This window comes from Protopterus annectens, chromosome 7.part0, assembly GCF_019279795.1.
Source record: "Protopterus annectens isolate FY-2018-M chromosome 7.part0, PAN1.0, whole genome shotgun sequence".
NCBI classification, from domain to species: domain Eukaryota; kingdom Metazoa; phylum Chordata; order Ceratodontiformes; family Protopteridae; genus Protopterus; species Protopterus annectens.
The window spans coordinates 1,697,675,397-1,697,696,482 of NC_056739.1; positions in this window are offsets into that span (position 1 = coordinate 1,697,675,397).

Sequence of the window (21,086 nt, forward strand, 5' to 3'; positions counted from 1 at the left end):
AAACATAACGCACAGTTGAATTACAACTGTAACAAAGACAATTTCAAAGGATATATATATATATATATATATATATATATATATATATATATATATATATATATATATAAAAGGTGTATTGTAGAGTGGGTCAGCTGAGTTCTGTTATAGAAGTAATCAGAGCCTATGCCTGTATCATGTCCTGTTAGACTCATCTTCCTTATACATGTGTGTTTATACAATACGTGTAAGTGACATATGGGCTTAGAATATATGCATGTTCCTTATATACAATGGTGCACTCTGGAGACACTACATAAAAAAAAAATACTCCAGTGGAGTACATGCCATTTTCTGTAGCCTTAAACAAAACATCTGAAATACTTAAAACATGCAGTGATTCCTTATAGAAAAATCAGAGTTAGAAACTTTAAACTAGGAAGGCTTCAGGAATTATTATATTCTGTTTCTTATTCGTTATTTAGAGGCGGCATCTACTTGGTTTATAAGGCAATGTCTGATCTACTTCTACGTACAAGTATGTACCCAGAATATACTGCTGTGGGAGGAAACACTGAACTGAGGAACCTAATACTAAGAATAAATATCAGTACTGATACCTCTCAACTGTCCCTGATTTTCAGGGACGTCCCTGATTTTGACTCAAATTTTGGCTCTGTCCCTCTTAATCCCTCTTAAAACTAGTGATTTTGGAGGAAAGGTAGTGAATTACACTTAATGAATAATGACAATTATTAAGAGTTATAGACTTCTTTTACTTCAGAAAATGTGTATTAATTCATATGCTCTGATTCTGTCAATGTTTCAAGTTAATAGCACTAATATTTTAAAAGTGTCCCTGATTGTCCCTGATTTTTTCGTGACTTGTCCCTGATTCTGTTGAAATTTGTCCCTGATTGGTTGAGAGGTCCTGACTGCTACATTATACAATGACTTCATAATCATACAATAAGCATCCATTTACAATCAGTGCAAGGCACTTTAAGGCCTTTGAGTCTAAATCATGAGCTGGAATGGAATTTTCTTTTGTAATAATTGTATTGGTTAATGATGTCATTGATTTTAATTGTCTTCTTATATATTCTGGTGTTCTGCTTTGTAGTTTTTACTCTCTTGAAGACTGTTGGTTGAGTTGCTGAGTTTATATAATAAATGTGATTCCAGATATTTTGATGTTTTTATAATTAATCAGTGCAAGTCAGTCATTAACTTCCTTCAAAAATAATATATGTGAGTGAATTGCTTATCAACAAATGGAAAAACTCAATAAACTCATATATGGTCAAACATAACCTGTCAAAACAAGTACTAATCAAAAATCCAATCCATTACAAAACAAGCCATCAAAATGAATAACTATAACATAAGACTGAAACTCTCCCTTTTAAAAGAATCTCTTTTCTTTCCCAAATAAAACATAATGTAACTGCCTCATGTAAATATGCCAAAATCACTTAAACTGAAAATCAAATGTACAAACAGAACTATACCGGAAAGAAAAAAGAAAATGAAAAAGATATTTCCTAACCTGCCCCAAATCTACAAACTACCTCATAAATGAGACTATTTAAATCGAAAGTAGTATTTACGTGGAATGTTAACTGAGTATTGTGACTATCTAATGGATGACTGTATACTACAACAACCCTGTCTTTTTGTCTGCAATGCTACAGAATTTGGAGTTTAGGGGACTGCTAACAGGAATAACCCCTTTCAAATACAGGAAGCGTTATTAAAGTGGCTCAGTGTTACATGCCGTCTGGTTGCTGGAAGCTGAACTCCGTACAAAAATGGACAAAGTGCATGTACTGTCGGAATGGGATGTGGAGGTACACTCTGCATGTCTAAAATGGGCTTTACATAGCATTCACCCTTCATAAAACAGATGTTAAAAGAAGCATTACTTCTCTGAATCTGAAATGTAATAAACCTCTAGGTTATTATTAGCGTTTAGCTGCTATGACCAGAAATTCCATGAGGAAAAAGGAATCTTCCACAAGTACACAATGTTTAAGATCTGAAAGGACAGTACAGTATGTTCTTTATAATTTTTAATGCTCTTTATAAAACATAATTGAGGATGTGTCCCTGTTTTGTGAAGCATGTGTCAAAATATGTCTTCATTTTTCTTTGTTCAGCTCTTCTCCTGTTCATCACTCCGAGCTGATTTATTGTTTCTTTTAACTGTAATCTCCCTTGGGCAAGAAGATTATAGCATAAGTTAACAGGGTAAGATAACCAAATGTTGTCAAAGAGAAGTTGCAGTATTAATTTTAGATGGTATTTCTACTTGTTCTGTTTTTCATTCAGCACAACTATTGAAGCAGCTACATACATTCCATACGCATAACTTGCTCAGTGTTCCTTAAAGAAATGTCTGTTAGACAGTGACACACATTTAGCAAAAAAAAAAGCTGTAGACAAGGTGGATAAGTAAGAGGAAGTTTAAAGATAAACCTGCAGCCTGCTTTCAAATGGGCCTACAGGATACTTATGGAGGGAGGCACGGAAGGCTCCTAAGTACTGTACCCTATTCAGCCTTGTAGTCTCTGTATGAAGAAAGACATTTTGGGGGACATTATTCTAGACTGACAACTTGTTTTGTACAGGACCCAATGTACCTTATTTCTAGAACACAAATTATGCTATCCAGAAATGTTGCTAACTGGTTATTGATGAGACAAACTGATTTAAGTATATAATACATATTGCACAAGTATATTGTGTCTTTTTCATGATTTTCTTGATATAACCATTTATCTTGTAGTTATAATTCAACAGCTTGATATCTTGGCTACTCACTAAGCACCTTGTAATGAAACCTGCAGCCTTCATCATAAATCACTTAATATCTGTGTAACAATATTTCCTTTGTTGGACTTTGCAGGTTACCCTAGGAGTTATCTTGCGGTAATGAATGTTTTTATCAACATTGTTGCTTGCATCTTAGGAAATGGTCACATAATAACATTTTTGCACAAAATGTAATGCCAGTCTTATAATCAGTATAATAGGTTTCATGGAAGTAGAAAAATTGAGGGAGGCTGGTTCTGCAGTCTGCATCCTGTAGGGACTTATGGCCTCAAAGGGAGAATATTGCTTTAGTCCTTTTTAGAACTGTAGTGTACTTTGTAAGAGGCCCCCCTCATTCTTTGGCTACTTAGCAGTTCTAAAATCTATTGTCAACATTTGAGCAGAAACTTACAATGAAGTCAAATGTAATGATTTCATCTCAACTCTTGTTCATTCCAATGTAGTCTTTGATTTAACTGATATTAAATGGGCTCCAGAACTGCCAAACTATTAACATAAACAATAATTCCTAAGTGAGAAAGAGTATTTGATTGTGGCACTACATGAAGAAAACTGATGATAATTTGTTTAAAAGGGACAAAACAATATCATCATCATCATCATCATCATCAGCCCCCTTTTTCCCATTTTTCTACATGGGGTTGGGGTATCATGTTAACTGCTGCCAAGTCTCTTGATTCAGAGCCACACTCCTGCCTTCTTCAAAACACATTGCCTGACTGTTGCAGATCTTCTTTTACACAATCCATCCACCTCTTTGCTGGACGTCCTTGCTTCCTCTTACCTTCTTCCTGTCTGTCCCAAATCTTCCTCATCAGATTGTCCTCTGCTTTTCTGCACGTGTCTAAACCACTGCAATCAGTTCTCTTTGATCTTGTCTGCAATTGGAGCTACTTTGGCTTCTGCTCTTATGTCCTCATTTCTTTGTCTGTCCCACAGTATGCATCCTACCACCCTTCTCAGGCACTTCATTTCCATCACCTCTAGCTTCTTCAACTGTTCTGCCTTTACTGCCCGGGTTTCTGTACCATACATCACTGTCTTGTACACCTTACTTTTCAGCTTCTTTGGCATTCTTCTGTCATATACTACACCTGACACTCTATGCCAGTTGGCTGCAGCCCCTCTGATTCTACCTTTGACTTCTTCATTCAGACGTCCCTTCTCCTCAACCACCCCTCCCAGATACTTGAAGCTGTTTACCTGTTCCAGTATCTTCCCTTCTATCTCTGTTCTCAGCTTCTTCTGATTTCCCCAATTTTCTGTCATTACCACCATCTTATCTGTGCTTAATTTCATCCCATTTGTCTTCGGTTTTGCATTCCATTCTCCTATCCTTTGCCAAAGTTCTATCTCAGAGTCTGCCTGTAATGCCACATCGTCTGCATACAGCAACTTTGTTGATCTGTCCCCTCCGACTTGTTTGCTAATGTAGTCCATCACCAGTATGAACAGTAGTGGGCTCAGAGCTGAACCCTGGTGTACACCCATTACCACTAGAAACCCTTCTGTGAGGCCGAACTCTATTTGTACTTGAGTCATCAGGTTCTTGTACATAGCCTGCGCTAATTCTACCAATGTTTCTGGGACTTCAAACTACCACAGTACTATTCAGATCAGCTTTCTTGGGACCTTGTCATATGCTTTCTATAAGTCTAGGAATGTCCATTTGGACTCTCTCCTCATCTCTAGCTTCTTCTCAAGTATCTGTCTCACTGCAAACATCGGGTCAATTGTGCTGCATCCTGATCTGAATCGGAACTCCTCATCTCCCGTCTTGCATTCTACTACTCTGCGTATCCGTTCAATCACCCTCTCCAGAACTTTCATGCAATGTGATAGGAATTTGATGCCTTTGTACTGCCCACAGCTGTGGATGTCCCCTTTGTTCTTGTACACTGGCACAAGTATGCTTATTCTTCAGTCTTCTAGGATAAGCCTTTCTCTCCACACTGCTATGAGTGTCCTCAGGAGCCATTTCTCCCCTATCTCACCCAGCACCTTTATCATATCTGCACAAAACAATATGCCACATGATTAAGTTGAATATGCTATTTTTATAGCTAACAACCAAACAGAGAGGAAAGGTGAGATTGTATTCACATGCTTCTTTTTGAGCCAGAGCTCAAATCAACTGCTGTATCAGACAAAATCTTTCGAGTCAAAAGCCCTGGTCCAAGCCAAGAAGTGCAGCATTAAAGAAGTACGTGCTTCTAGTGGTCCTGCATCTGTGCTGAGGTGATGTACATTGATGCACCTTTACAGAGGCGGTGCCCTCCTGCTGCCGGACTGAGGTGATGTACATTGATACACATCCCCTGTGGGGGGAAGGGGATGTACTCCTGCATCTAGACTAATGCGATGTACATTGATACAGCTATATAGGGGAAGTGTATCCATGTCTTTGGACTGCGGAGATGTGCATTGTTGCACTTCCTCTGTGTTGGGGGAGGGAATTTAGTCCTACACCTGGACTGAGGTGATATACATTGATGCACATCCTCTGTGGGGGCGGGGATGCACTCTTGCCCCTGGAATGAGGTGATGTACATTGATGCACATCCTCTGTGGGGGAGGGGATTTACTCCTGCCCCTGGACCGAGGTGATGTACATTGATGCACTTTGAGAGGATGTACTTCTGCACCTAGACTGTGGTGATGTACATTGATGCACATCCTCTGTGGGGGAGGGGGTTTACTCCTGCCCCTGGACTGAGGTGATGTACATGGATGCACTTTGAGAGGATGTACTTCTGCACCTAGACTGTGGTGATGTACATTGATGCACATCCTCTGTGAGGGAGGGGGTTTACTCCTGCCCCTGGACTGAGGTGATGTACATGGATGCACTTCCACTGGGGGGGAGAGGATGTACTTCTGCACCTATACTGAGGTGATGTACATTGACGCACATCCTCTGTGGGGGAGGGGATTTACTCCTGCCCCTGGACTGAGGTGATGTACATGGATGCACTTCTACTGGGGGGGAGAGGATGTAATCCTGCACCTAAACTGAGGTGATGTACATTGATGCACCTCTATGGGGGGTGTACTCATGTCCCTGGACTGCAGTGATGCACATTGATGCACTTCCTCTGTGGGAGGAGGGGGTGCTCTCCTGCACCGGGAGTAAGGTGATTTCATCGAGGCATTTCCTCTATTTCCAGTCATCTGTCTCAGTGTTATAGCTAAAATAAACATGAGAGATCGACTAATATTCATTTAAAGATCATTTTCTTCTGTTTGCTTATTCATTAAATTATGATCTGAAGTATATGTAAATGCAAATTATTGATATTAAAAGTTTTTATCATTAATATGTTATTATTAAAATGAATTAAAGGTTTTGCTTTGTGATGTGACCTAATAAACTCTAATATTTCCTTCTCATCTCTATTATTTTACTGTACAATGTACTGAAAGCTCTACTATTTTACTATACAATATACTGAAAAAAGGAATTCTTGTTTTTGAAGTGATATATGCTATCAACAACCACTAATCTCTAATGTTCAAAAGGGGTGGAATATTTCACTTCTCTGAACATGCAAGCTATTTTTACTAACTTCCTGTGTTTTGTTTCATGCTGTAATTGCAGTGTTTGGCTTGTCTTCCCAAACAATGGATGATTCAGATTATTTCACTCTTAAATCTGTAACAGGTGTCTGAAAATTAGATATAGCAGAGTGTCTATGTCTGTGATATTGTGCTGCAAACATCCCCCTTTACAGCAAGAAAAAAGAGGCAGGGAAAACATTGACAGGGGTATTATTTAAAAAAACCAAACCACTAAATGAAACTGAAAAAGAAATGATTTCGGTAAATCATTTTTTTTACTGAAAATGACATTTCTTTGCAGATCTTTCTTTTTCAGTAACCCTATCCCTCAAGGAAAAAAACAGAATATGAACAGGTGGAAAGCAGATAAGCACTCTCTACTTCACATATGCTATTTCATTCTCGAAAATGACACTTTGTTATTTGACCCTTAAAACATCGGTTAGCTAAGATTTTTGTTTTGCTTTTATAGTTCAATTTTCCAAACAAGAATTAATGTGCTGGGCGCTAGTCCCACAAATAGCTGCAAAGTTACAATCCTGAGATGAAGTATTCATTTATATAACCATACCTAATGTTACGTGCATTCTCAAGATTCTTACAAAATATTTATTCTGTGCTTTTTTGCCTAAAAAGTGCCTGCCGGTGTGTCTTAAAAATATATTTTGAGAGAGAATTATTGGAAATTAAAGGCAAAAAAATATATATATACTTTGTATGTAATTTACAGATTTTTTTTACTGTTCAAGAAATATGAACATACCTTCTTAACATAAGCTCTCTTATTCAACTGGTTTCCTAATTAACTATCACTGGTGTGATGCTCACTATTTATTTTATTTATTATTTTTATTTACTTAACATTTGTTGACTGGGAAAGTCTGACTAGGTTCCACACAGCTTGTTTTCAGTGGAGGCCAGGGGAGAAATGCTCCAGATGCATATCTTTAGAATGTGGGAGGAAACTGGAGTACCTGGAGGAAACCCACGTGAAAGCAGGAAGAACATGCAAACTCCACACAGAAGGCACCCCAGCCGAGAATTGAATCAGAGAACCTCTTTCTGTGAGGTGACAACGTTAACCACTGCACCACTGCGCCGCCCATTTTATTTTTATTTCTTTATTTCTTTATCATTTTTGTCTGTTTCGGTCCCACTAGGCTAGTATCCTGTATTCAGGGGAGACCCTGGGTGGTATTTATACTATTATTCATCGAAGGGTTTGTAATTTTTTTTCATATACATGTTTCTAATTTTACACCAGAAGGCTATAACTGTCAGCCTCAGATGTACTTATGTGAGTACCAGTTTAATACTATGCAAAGACAGTTCACATTTAAACAAAGAAACATGGAGGAAAGTAACAAAAACATCAAATAACGTTCTTTCTCAAACAATGCCTTTGTTGTGGTTGCACCATATCCTATACTATGCTTGATTTTGTCCAGTTTGCACAACGTACAGTTCTGTTGTGCACAAACAGGGCCTGCAAATAATTTTCATTTGCAGCTTAAAAAGAGCTTTCTTACCACATAAACATCATGCTAAATATATTTTGCATTCCATCTTCTTTTTCCTCATACTGCTGTTGTGAAATAACTGTATATATTTGTTTTCTACCCTTATGGCATTTCCACAGTTCTCCCTGTTACCTAGCCTGTTAAGTGTCATCGTGTTAATTTTTTCACTTATCCGGTAGTGATATCACTCCATACAACTAACGTATCCCTCTTGTTCATGTGTGCCTAATTAGGCTATCATGCACACATATCATTTAATTCCTTTCTGGCTGTAATGTTATTTATGTAGCATATCCAACTCTTCAGTTAGGGTACAGTAGTATTTTTGAATGCAGTAGGCAGATTACCAGTAAATCTAGCTACTGGGTTAATGTGACTTTCAGAAGCTGCCATGTGAAAGCATTCATCAATCAGGAATAAAATATTATTGCTAAGAGCTTGTCAAACATGTTGATGTCAACATTCTGTTTGTCATCACTGCTTCATGGTCATGACTGACTCTATGATTTGATAAACGCACTTTGCCAACTTCCATTTATCACACTTTTGCCACATTATCTGCTAGTATGTAAGAATATATCACAGAGATTTTACCCCTCACTCCTTCTGGCACACATTATTAACTTCAGGTCTTACATGAACTGTGGAAAGTGTAAGTTGGTGAAATACATATATAAAACTGCATTGTCATGCGCAATCCTTTTAGTGAAGTGTATGTCACCAAATTCTGAAGAAGTAATTTCTTTAGGACAATCAGTAATTAAGCATAGAATAATAAAAGAAATATAATACACCAAAAGAATGTAGGAATAGTAGAGACCATAGTTACTGTGTCAGTATTAAATGCAAAAACTATTAAAATTGAAAAATACGGCATTTGATTTTGATTGGTGAAAAATTGTAGATAGACATATTAACTGATTGATCAGTGTAAGATTTACTTTTTTAAATTGAAATAAAAATGTTCAGATTAATTACGGGTTCTGTGGTCTCTAGAACATGAAGAATGTGACTTGGAATTTGAATGCTGTTTAAAAAAAGAAGAAAGCTAAAATGTTCAACATACTGTTATGGACTACGGAATGAGAACTTATTGTGATTTACAGATAAATGCGACATGTAATTTATACTTGGACAGATTGCTAGAAGTATGAACTGCCTAAAATTGGCCTAATTTTTAATGCTAAATATAGAAGCAGCGTGTTAGAGTATCGTAACTGGAAACATTTAACTATGTCTAACTAAACGTTATTAACTCAGTCATCCCCATTCCCTCTCTGCTTCTCGTTTCTCCTCTTTTCTCCACTTGAACCTATATTCCATTCTTCTTTCGAAAATAATCCAAGTTGAAAATATTTTGTCTGCATCTTCCAAGTTAATTCTACCTGCTACCGCTATCTTCCATGTTAATAATTGACCTTCTTGTATGGAATTGTAAGCTGAGCCTATAATTGATGATATACCATTGGCTTAGTATAAACATATGAACTCATGAATCTAGTGAAGGACTGGACAAGACAGGTAGTAACATGGAAAGGATATATGTAAAGGAAAGGAAATTGTTAAAGTAGCAGGATAAAGATGTGCTCCATGACATCAGCATATATACACAAATGGTTTATATATATATATATATATATATATATATATATATATATATATATATATATATATATATATATATATATATCTATATGTGTGTGTGTGTAGGTCCCCAAAAGTTCAAAAGAGTGAATGTCAAAAGACTAAACTGGGAATATTGAAAACCTGGAAGATTGAAAAGGAAAAAAAAACGCACCTGCATTTTTGCAGTGGGGACACCCCTCTGAACCCCCATGACCTCTGCCAATTATATATACAAACTCCGAGACCACACTACAGTGGGGAAATAAGCAAAAACCCAATCCCCATTGTACCACGATCTAGCACAATTAAGGTCTTTGTTGTTTTGAACTTCCAGGTTTTCAATGTTCCCAGTTTGGTCTTTTGACATTCGCTCTTGTGAGCTTTCATCCTTCTAATAGAGAATCATATACCTACATATATATATATATATATATATATATATATATATATATATATATATATATATATATATGGGTCTACTTTGAAAACTCAAATGCGCATAAAGTCAAGTTTCACATGCGCATAAAGTCGAGTTTCACAAAGTTGAGACCACAACGTTGAAAATACTAAACATTGTAATTTCATTACATCGGAGAACAGAACAGTGAAAATTTGCACTCATAACATTGACTCACAAGATTGAGCGCCATAACATCGAAATTAGACTTGCTTCAGGAAATGGGACATAAAGGTGCTGTTATTTACCAAGAAATGTACATAGGTTCATAGGTTCATAGGTTCATACTAGGCTATCTGCCCGAGGGCATTTACAAGCCTAGCCCATAGTTTTGTGGCTTACGCCACCCCTTTAGTATGGGGAACTATACCCATTATTTTGCTGTGCCTCTGTTGAGCAGTGACACTGAGGTAATCCCTGGGGTATATCTGCGATCTCCCATCCATTGGTCAAGATTTCTCTTGAACAAGGCCAGCGAGGTGCTCTGCCTCACATATACCGGGATTTTATTCCACAGCATAGGGAGTCTTTGGGTGATGAATCTATCCCTCCAGCACATCCTATTAATAGCCGTGTCGAGGTTTAAGTCTCCCGCCCTTGTGGCTCTGACGGATCTAGATTTTTTGAGGTGAAGCATATTCATCAAATCTGCGTTTGACATGGCCTTGTATGTTAGGCAAAGGTCACCTCTGAGCAAGCGGTAAGCGACTGAATAGAGCTGGAGTTCTTTCAGTCGGGCAGCATAGGACAGATGTTTGAGACCCTTTATCCTTTTGGTGAGGAACTTTTGTGGCCTCTCCAGCTGCTGCAAGTGTCGGGTCAGATACATTCCGAATGGGGCATTGTACTCAATCATTGGTCTGATGAGTGATGAGTATAGGGAGACTATGACCTCCCTTGATCTAGATGAGAATCCCTTCATGATAAGGTGGGCAATGTAGAAGGTCTTCCTAACTACTTTAGCTACATGGGTGTCGAATGACAGACTACTATCAACCTGGGTCCCCAGGTCCCTGATAACTTCTTCTGTACTCAGTGGATTGCCACCTATTTGGTAGCTAGGGGTAACCTTGTTTTTCCCGAAGGGTATGACTATGCATTTTTGGCATTTAACTTTAGGCCATGGCTCTGGCACCAGTTATCCGTTTCTGTGAGACCCTTCTGAAGGATATCTGTGTCAGATGTGTTTTCTACTATGGCCCAGTTTGCAGTCATCTGCAAACTTTGTCAGCCATAACCCTCCTGTGTTTGCTTGTACTTCAGAAAAGTAGATGCCAAACAAGAGTGGGCCCAGGACTGAGCCCTGTGGTACACCACTTGTGACAGGCTTTGAGTCTGACATGGCGCCAGCAACTCTGACCCTGTGGGTTCTGTCACTCAGCCAGTTTGCAACCCATCTTGTGATGTATGGGTTAACATTTAAGCTGATGAGTTTTCAATGATACCCGAGTGGGGTATTGTATCAAAGGCCTTCGCCAGATCGAGGTAGGCTGTATGGACTGCCTTTCCCTCATCAATGGCTTTGGTGACTGTTTGAAAAAGTCAACCAAGTTTAGAAGGCATGATCTGCCTTTGACAAAGCCAAACTGGGATGGATCCAAAGTCTGCAAATTCCCTCTGTCTTTATTTATGAGGTCCATTATGATCCTCTCCATGGCTTTGCAGATAAGGCTTGTCAAGCTAATGGGCCGGTAATTTCCAGGGTCGGTGGAGGCACCGCCTTTGTGAAGTGGGACCACAGTTGCAGTGCGCCACTCCTGGGTACGTATCCAGAGGTAAGACTATGATTAAACAGCTGTCCTAGCTGTGGGTTTAATTCCTCGTTGAGTTCGTGGAGCACACAGCCGGGGACACCATCAGGTCCCATGGATGCTGTGTTTTTGCTTTGGAGAGAGCAGTTCTCACTTGGGCGTTGGAGATGTTTGGGGGGCTGCAATTGCTTGGTATAGATATCTCTCCTTTTGGGGGGGAGGGAAGTTTGCACTGAACCTGTCAGCCAGTATGTTGGCAATGTCTGTAGGATCAGTAATCTTCACATCATTTTGAACTAGTTCTGAGCATATCTGGGAGTTTCCTCCCAGGTTTCTAACATAGCTAAAGAAGGCCTTATGATTGTCTTTTGAGTCTTTAGCTATTTTTCTCTCAAAATTTGCTTTGGATGATTTTATGAGAGATTTCGAGCCATCCACGAAGTACGTTATGTGTGACTATGAAATAGCAGCAATCAAGAGTGTACGAAACAATCTTGCAGGTGTTATTCCCAAATGCTGCTTCTTTCACTTTGGCCAGAATATCTGGCGCAAAGTGCAGACATTGGGCTTACCTTCTCTATACAACTCTTGCCAGGAATTCCAGGTTGCTGTGAAATGTATAGTGGCTTTGGCATTTTTAGAAGAGGAGGAGGTGGTGTCTGGCTTTAATGCCTTATGGGAAGTGTTTCCTGCAGAAGGTAAAGATCTCCTAAAGTACTTTAGTGAATGGTACTTATTCAGTAAACCTAGGAACTTTACAACTAGGAGTACACCTTTTGCACGTTTTCCGCCACTTTTCCCCACCACATTTTGGAATGTATCTGAGTTAAACACCCTATGTTTGCCGCAGACACAGAATAGTATAGAGGCATGGCATAGGAGGCTGAAGATTTTGCTTGGGACTCATGCAACGAATTTGGCTGTGTTATTATCTACACTTGCACGGGAACAAGACAGGGTTGAGGAGCTCAGAATTCATTTAGCAGCAGGATTCCCTCCATCACCTAAAAAGAGGAAGCTTGTGTTCCACCACTCGCAGTTTGAGCATGTACTTAATAACAAAGGTTCTTACTCTAAGGTTGAGTTCCTGAGAGCTATTGCTAATCTGCTGAAACTGTAATGTTGTCTGCACTGTTGTGGAGTGTGGTACATACACAGTTTGTTGTTTGGATGTCATTATCTGGTTTGCCATTATGGGTTATGTTTTCACGTTATTCACAAGAAGAAGTTTGGAATTTCTATGCACTAGAAGTATGTTGTTGTGTATCGGATCAGCACAGGGTTATTGTTTTCTTGGCAGGGTGCTCAGAAGGTGGCACATAATGTTTTTGTAGTGTGTTGCTGGTATTTGAGAAGGTCTGCTAATTTTTGTTACAGTGTGCACGATTGGGACAACGGAGGTGTGATTTCAGCTTTTGTATTTTCAACGTTATGCTTTACGATGTTTTGGTATTTGTCTTTCACTGTTCTGTTCCTCGATGTAGTGAAATTACGATGTTTAGTATTTCTGACGTTGTGGTCTCGACTTTGTGAAACTCGACGTTATGCGCATCTGAGTTTTCAAAGTAGACCCATATATATACATACATATATATATATATATATATATATATATATATACATATATATATATATATATATATATATATATATATATATATATATACACATGTGTGTGTGTATGGTTCCATAATGTTTCATCAACGATACCTTTGACTGAATCACGTATGACTTGAAAAAGGACTGAAAATACATTTGACTGAATAGTCATTTTATTGAAAACAATAAAGTCTAGAAATGGTATTTATGGTGTCTTTTCTGAGCATGGGAGTCATTAAGGAAGTAGTTTAGAAGATTTTGTGTGGATTGGCAGTACTCAACTTCAAGTTGCCCCCCCCCCCCAGTTTTGTAGAGATTTATATTTGTACATCACCACTGAGTCACTGTGTGTGGTGTTTTCTCTTTTCTCCATGAGTATGCATCTTTGGCATTAGAATATATAATTAGATGGGTGTGGCAGGGTGCAGAGGGGTTTGCCCCCCCTGCAAAAAAGTTTTTTATGGTATATATGTTGTTTAAAATGTTTTCAATGAAATGGCTTTTTAATCAAATGTGCTTACAATGAAGCATCACAGAACTAAATCTATATATATGTGCGTGTGTGTGTGTGTGTGTGTGTGTGTGTGTGTGTGTGTGTGTGTGTGTGTGTGTGTGTGTGTGTGTGTGTGTGTGTGTGTGTGTGTGTGTGTGTGTGTGTGTGTGTGTGTGTGTCTTCTTTGAAACATCTAAAACCTATAACATCTAATTTCATAACATTGAGACCAGAACATCTAAAACCAAAAACATTTAAAACCCATAGAATCGAATTTCATAACATCTAACACTACAAATCGCAAGAAAATAACATCCCCTCCACATATAACAACACCAAACTACCAAACACACTTTTTACTATGTTTCTGGAGGGGGGCAAGCCCCCCTGCATCTCCCATAGCCCCCCACACCCCCGCAAATTAAATATGCCAACTCCAAGAAGATCTCACTACAGTGGGAAAAAGTTAATTTCCTAACCCCACTGTATCAAGCCCCCTGCAGAAATGTAGTAAAAAGTGTGTTTGGTAGTTTGGTGGCATTATATGTGGAGGGGATGTTATTTTCATGTGATTTGTACTGTTAGATGTTATGAAATTTGATGTTCTAGGTTTTAGATGTTTTGGGTTTTAGATGTTCTGGTCTCAGTGTTATGAAATTAGATGTTATGGGTTTTAGATGTTTTGAAGGGGACCTGTGTGTGTGTGAGTGTGTGTGTGTGTGTGTATATATATATATATATATATATATATATATATATATATATATATATATATATATATATATATATATACACATAAATAAATAAATAAATATATATATATATATATATATATACATATATATATATATATATATATATATATATATATATAGATGTGTGTGTGTGTGTGTGTGTGTGTGTGTGTGTATATATATATATATATATATATATATATATATATATACACATAAATTATATATATATATATATATATATATACATATATATATTTTATATATATATATATATATATATATATATATATATATATATATATATATATATATATATAAACATTAATATTAATGGGGAGGGTATAAACAAGATACATTTTCAGACCATAGACCATTGTGATATGCTGTTGCAGGACTGGAAAAGAATTACATATGGGGAAAATGATATTTTAGACTTAAGATTTTTCAAAAAATGACTGGGAGGAAAATTGGAATTGCGGGGAGGATTGCATTGCTATGAGAAAAGTTTACAAATCTTTGATGGTCCGGTGGCCTGTATCTTAATGAAAACTTAATAAGGGAACGTGTCTTATATAAGTAGGGAGGGAAAGAAAAGGTAAATAGAATATAAATGGAATATTATTAGAATACATATTTTCAGCATGTAAATAATATAAATAAATATAATTTACACAGAATGAGAGATGTGTAAAAGTAGAAATGTGATACTGAATGAGGAAAAGAAGTTTTTCCTTCACTTAGTAGGGCAATTAAGGAAGGCGAGGATTACAGAGCACTTTGGTTGATGAGCTGGAAGTGTTAATACAGACTAAGAGGGATAAGTTACAGGTAGTAGAGGAGTACACTATCAAAATTTATAATGGAGGAATAAGGAGAGAGAATGGTTGTGGGTTAACTAATGGGAGACAACAAAAGATAAGAATTAGAGAAACATGTTAGTGTGACTGAGCCTGATAATGCATTAAAAGATTACAGTAGATGGTGCAACAGACTGTGATGGGATGGGATATGGGTGTTATAATATAAGGTATGGGGACAGTTTAGTGAATGTATGGGATATGGGTGTTATAATATAAGGTATGGGGAGAGTTTAGTGAATGTATGGGATATGAGTTTTATAATATAAGGTATGGGGACAGTTTAGTGAATATATGGGATATGGGTGTTATAATATAAGTTATGGGGAGAGTTTAGTGAATGCATGGGATATGGGTTTTATAATATAAGGTATGGGGAGAGTTTAGTGAATGTATGGGATATGGCTTTTATAATATAAGATATTGGGAGAGTTTAGTGAATGCATGGGATATGAGTGTTATAATATAAGGTATGGGGGCAGTTTAGTGAATGCATGGGATATGGGTTTTATAATATAAGGTATGGGGAGAGTTTAGTGAATGTATGGGATATGGGTTTTATAATATAAGGTATGGGGAGAGTTTAGTGAATGCATTGGATATGGGTTTTATAATATAAGGTATGGGGAGAGTTTAGTGAATGCATGGGATACGGGTTTTATAATATAAGGTATGGGGAGAGTTTAGTGAATGTATGGGATATGGGTTTTATAATATAAGGTATGGGGACAGTTTAGTGAATGCATGGGATATGGGTTTTATAATATAAGGTATGGGGAGAGTTTAGTGAATGTATGGGATATGGGTTTTATAATATAAGGTATGGGGACAGTTTAGTGAATGTATGGGATATGGGTGTTATAATATAAGGTATGGGGAGAGTTTAGTGAATGTATGGGATATGGGTTTTATAATATAAGGTATGGGGAGAGTTTAGTGAATGTATGGGATATGGGTTTTATAATATAAGGTATGGGGAGAGTTTAGTGAATGCATGGGATATGGGTTTTATAATATAAGGTATGGGAAGAGTTTAGTGAATGTATGGGATATGGGTTTTATAATATAAGGTATGGGGAGAGTTTAGTGAATGCATGGGATATGGGTTTTATAATATAAGGTATGGGGAGAGTTTAGTGAATGCCTGGGATATGGGTTTTATAATATAAGGTATGGGGAGAGTTTAGTGAATGTATGGGATATGGGTTTTATAATATAAGGCATGGGGAGAGTTTAGTGAATGCATGGGATATGGGTTTTATAATATAAGGTATGGGGAGAGTTTAGTGAATGTATGGGATATGGGTTTTATAATATAAGGTATGGGGAGAGTTTAGTGAATGTATGGGATATGGGTTTTATAATATAAGGTATGGGGAGAGTTTAGTGAATGTATGGGATATGGGTTTTATAATATAAGGTATGGGGAGAGTTTAGTGAATGCATGGGATATGGGTTTTATAATATAAGGTATGGGGAGAGTTTGGTGAATGCATGGGATATGTGTGTTATAATATAAGGTATGGGGAGAGTTTAGTGAATGCATGGGATATGGGTGTTATAATATAAGGTATGGGGAGAGTTTAGTGAATGCATGGGATATGGGTTTTATAATATGAGGTATGGGGAGAGTTTAGTGAATGCATGGGATATGGGTTTTATAATATAAGGTATGGGGAGAGTTTAGTGAATGTATGGGATATGGGTTTTATAATATAAGGTATGGGGAGAGTTTAGTGAATGTATGGGATATGGGTTTTATAATATAAGGTTTGGGGAGAGTTTAGTGAATGTATAGGATATGGGTTTTATAATATAAGGTATGGGGATAGTTTAGTGAATGCATGGGATATGGGTTTTATAATATAAGGTATGGGGAGAGTTTAGTGAATGCATGGGATATGGGTTTTATAATATAAGGTATGGGGAGAGTTTAGTGAATGCATGGGATATGGGCTTTATAATATAAGGTATGGGGAGAGTTTAGTGAATGTATGGGATATGGGTTTTATAATATAAGGTATGGGGACACTTTAGTGAATGCATGGGATATGGGCTTTATAATATAAGGTATGGGGAGACTTTAGTGAATGCATGGGATATGGGCTTTATAATATAAGGTATGGGGAGAGTTTAGTGAATGCATGGGATATGGGTTTTATAATATAAGGTATGGGGAGAGTTTAGTGAATGTATGGGATATGGGTTTTATAATATAAGGTATGGGGAGAGTTTAGTGAATGCATGGGATATGGGTTTTATAATATAAGGTATAGGGAGAGTTTAGTGAATGCATGGGATATGGGTTTTATAATATAAGGTATGGGGAGAGTTTAGTGAATGTATGGGATATGGGTTTTATAATATAAGGTATGGGGAGAATTTAGTGAATGCATGGGATATGGGTTTTATAATATAAGGTATGGGGAGAGTTTAGTGAATGCATGGGATATGGGTTTTATAATATAAGGTATGGGGAGAGTTTAGTGAATGTATGGGATATAGGTTTTATAATATAAGGTATGGGGAGAGTTTAGTTAATGCATGGGATATGGGTTTTATAATATAAGGTATGGGGAGAATTTAGTGAATGTATGGGATATGGGTTTTATAATTTAAGGTATGGGGAGAGTTTCGTGAATGTATGGGATATGGGTTTTATAATATAATGTATGGGGAGAGTTTAGTGAATGCATGGGATATGGGTTTTATAATATAAGGTATGGGGAGAGTTTTGTGAATGCATGGGATATGGGTTTTATAATATAAGGTATGGGGAGAGTTTCGTGAATGCATGGGATATGGGTTTTATAATATAAGGTATGGGGAGAGTTTAGTGAATGTATGGGATATGGGTTTTATAATATAAGGTATGGGGAGAGTTTAGTGAATGTATGGGATATGGGTTTTATAATATAAGGTATGGGGAGAGTTTAGTGAATGCATGGGATATGCGTTTTATAATATAAGGTATGGGGAGAGTTTAGTGAATGTATGGGATATGGGTTTTATAATATAAGGTATGGGGAGAGTTTAGTGAATGTATGGGATATGGCTTTTATAATATAAGGTATGGGGAGAGTTTAGTGAATGTATGGGATATGGCTTTTATAATATAAGGTATGGGGAGAGTTTAGTGAATGTATGGGATATGGGTTTTATAATATAAGGTATGGGGAGAGTTTAGTGAATGCATGGGATATGGGTTTTATAATATAAGGTATGGGGAGAGTTTAGTGAATGCATGGGATATGGGTTTTATAATATAAGGTATGGGGAGAGTTTAGTGAATGCATGGGATATGGGTTTTATAATATAAGGTATGGGGAGAGTTTAGTGAATGCATGGGATATGGGTTTTATAATATAAGGTATGGGGAGAGTTTAGTGAATGTATGGGATATGGGTTTTATAATATAAGGTACGGGGAGAGTTTAGTGAATGTGTTTAATAAATACTTATAGGAAGAGTTTCAAAATAAGGAAGTGACAAAATCTGAAGGGTGATTTTTATAAAAAAAATTGATTATAGAGAGGAACTGGAAACCATCGGCACTTTCAAACTGTGATTACAAAGTGTGTATGAAAATATTACAGCCAAGAATACAGGAAGTCACAAGGAGTGTGATACAATGATGTATATTATATTACAGGTGAATGTGAGGAAGGGATATAAGATATCTCTTGCTCTTGTAAAGGGAAGTAATGGATAGTATTAATGAGGAGGAAGGGAAAGGAGTAATTACTGCCTGATGTTGAAAAGACAGGCTGTAGTGTAAGGTATACTCAAACATTTGAAAAACTTATGGATTTGGGATGAGGCTTGTGGAGATGTTACAGAATACAGCAAGGCAAACCAGTTGCATATGTTTCAAAAAACATTACTGGTGTGCAGAAAAGGTGCACACAGAAAGCAAAGGAGTTGTAATCCACATCATATGATTTTGAAGAGTGGTACAAGAATATACAGAGGAAAGGTGCTGACGGAGCTAGACCATAAGCCACTACAGAATCCCACTCACCATAAAACAAACCCATATATCCTCGTAACTGTATTATAACATCTTAAACAACATCTGCTGGAAACATGGTTATGTGCATGCCATTTGTCACAGTATAGCCACTATGGCTCATCCTCCAATCCCAAAAATATCCACCCACACAAAATAATTATTATTAGCATCTTTTACCTACCCTCTTCTAACTACCCACCTCTTATCTACAAACCTCTTTAGCTACCCCTTCTGTACCTTTTCACTTCCCCTCTGTTGAATCTTCTCTCTTACAAACCGAATCCAGGCTACTTCACTATGCTCTTCCATCGGACAACTCATTGTCCCTTCATCTACTTATCACCATTCAGATGTATCTTACAAACTACTCCTAGCATTTCTTTTACCCCACCTATAGTAGGCAACTCACTCATCTATGAACACTGTATATAAGCCTAAATGTAGAAGCCAGTGTAAATAATGTACCATGCACTATAGTATCTCTACTTTTTTGCTGTTTATTGCTCATACATATCTTATGCTCCTCTCTCTTCTCTCTTGTTGAATATTTAAAGTGTGGTATGTACAATGCAACTAAGGCAGGTTTGTACCGTAGTACTTCTGCTTAGTCACTTTTAATGTCCAGCATATCGTATTTGTTTTCTCGTTTGGTTTAATAGTTAAGACTGCCTGTTCATCTCTGAAATGTGTACTTTTTGCTCTATAACCATTAACTGACAATCATAAGTAAGGTTTTAGATTATTTGTACTCGTCTCTCTCTTACTGCAACCTTTTTGTAAACTTAATGTATGTATTTTGTTTGCAGCTTTTCTCCCTGGTCCTATACTGAAAAGAGGCAATGTACTCAGTCTGACTATCCCACTAAACAAAAGGTAATACATACATACATACTGTACATACATACATACATATATAAATACATACATACATACATACATACATGCATGCATACATAAATATATATATATATATATATATATATATATATATATATACATACATACATACATACATAAATACATAAGTAAATAAATACATAAGTAAATAAATAAATAAAGGATTTAATAAGCTGTTATACAAGGTACCACCAAAAACAACAAATAATATTTTGCATTCTCAGAAATATGTCCTAAGAGTGAGTTACAGCATGTGACATACATGTTGAGTAATTTGTTCTTGCTACAGTAGCAGAAAAATATTCCTAGTGATGAATTGAATGATAACTGCGTTATACCTCACCCACCCATGACAGGAAGAAGAAAGAAGCAAGGATCTTAAAGAGCTTCAGAAATGTTGTTGTTGTTGTTGTTATTATGTCTTTCGGCTTTTCCCGGTTAGGGGTCGCCACAGCGGAACTCCGGTCCGCTAATGATTGGCAGTTGATTTTTACATGCTGAGTTGCCAGCCCTAACACACAACCTTCAACTAAGGTACACCCATTCACGCATGTCTCCAAGGGGAAGACGCTCTAGCTGAGAGTCGAACCGGTCACCGTCTTACTGTAAGGCAACAAGAGCTTCAGAAATGTACTGAAATATATATATATATATATATATATATATATGGAAATGCAGACATTTAAATGCTGTTACAAAAGGGTGGTTTGAATAGAAGCCAGCACTTAGGGAAGAAATTCACCCTCACTTTCTGGTAGAAGGGTTT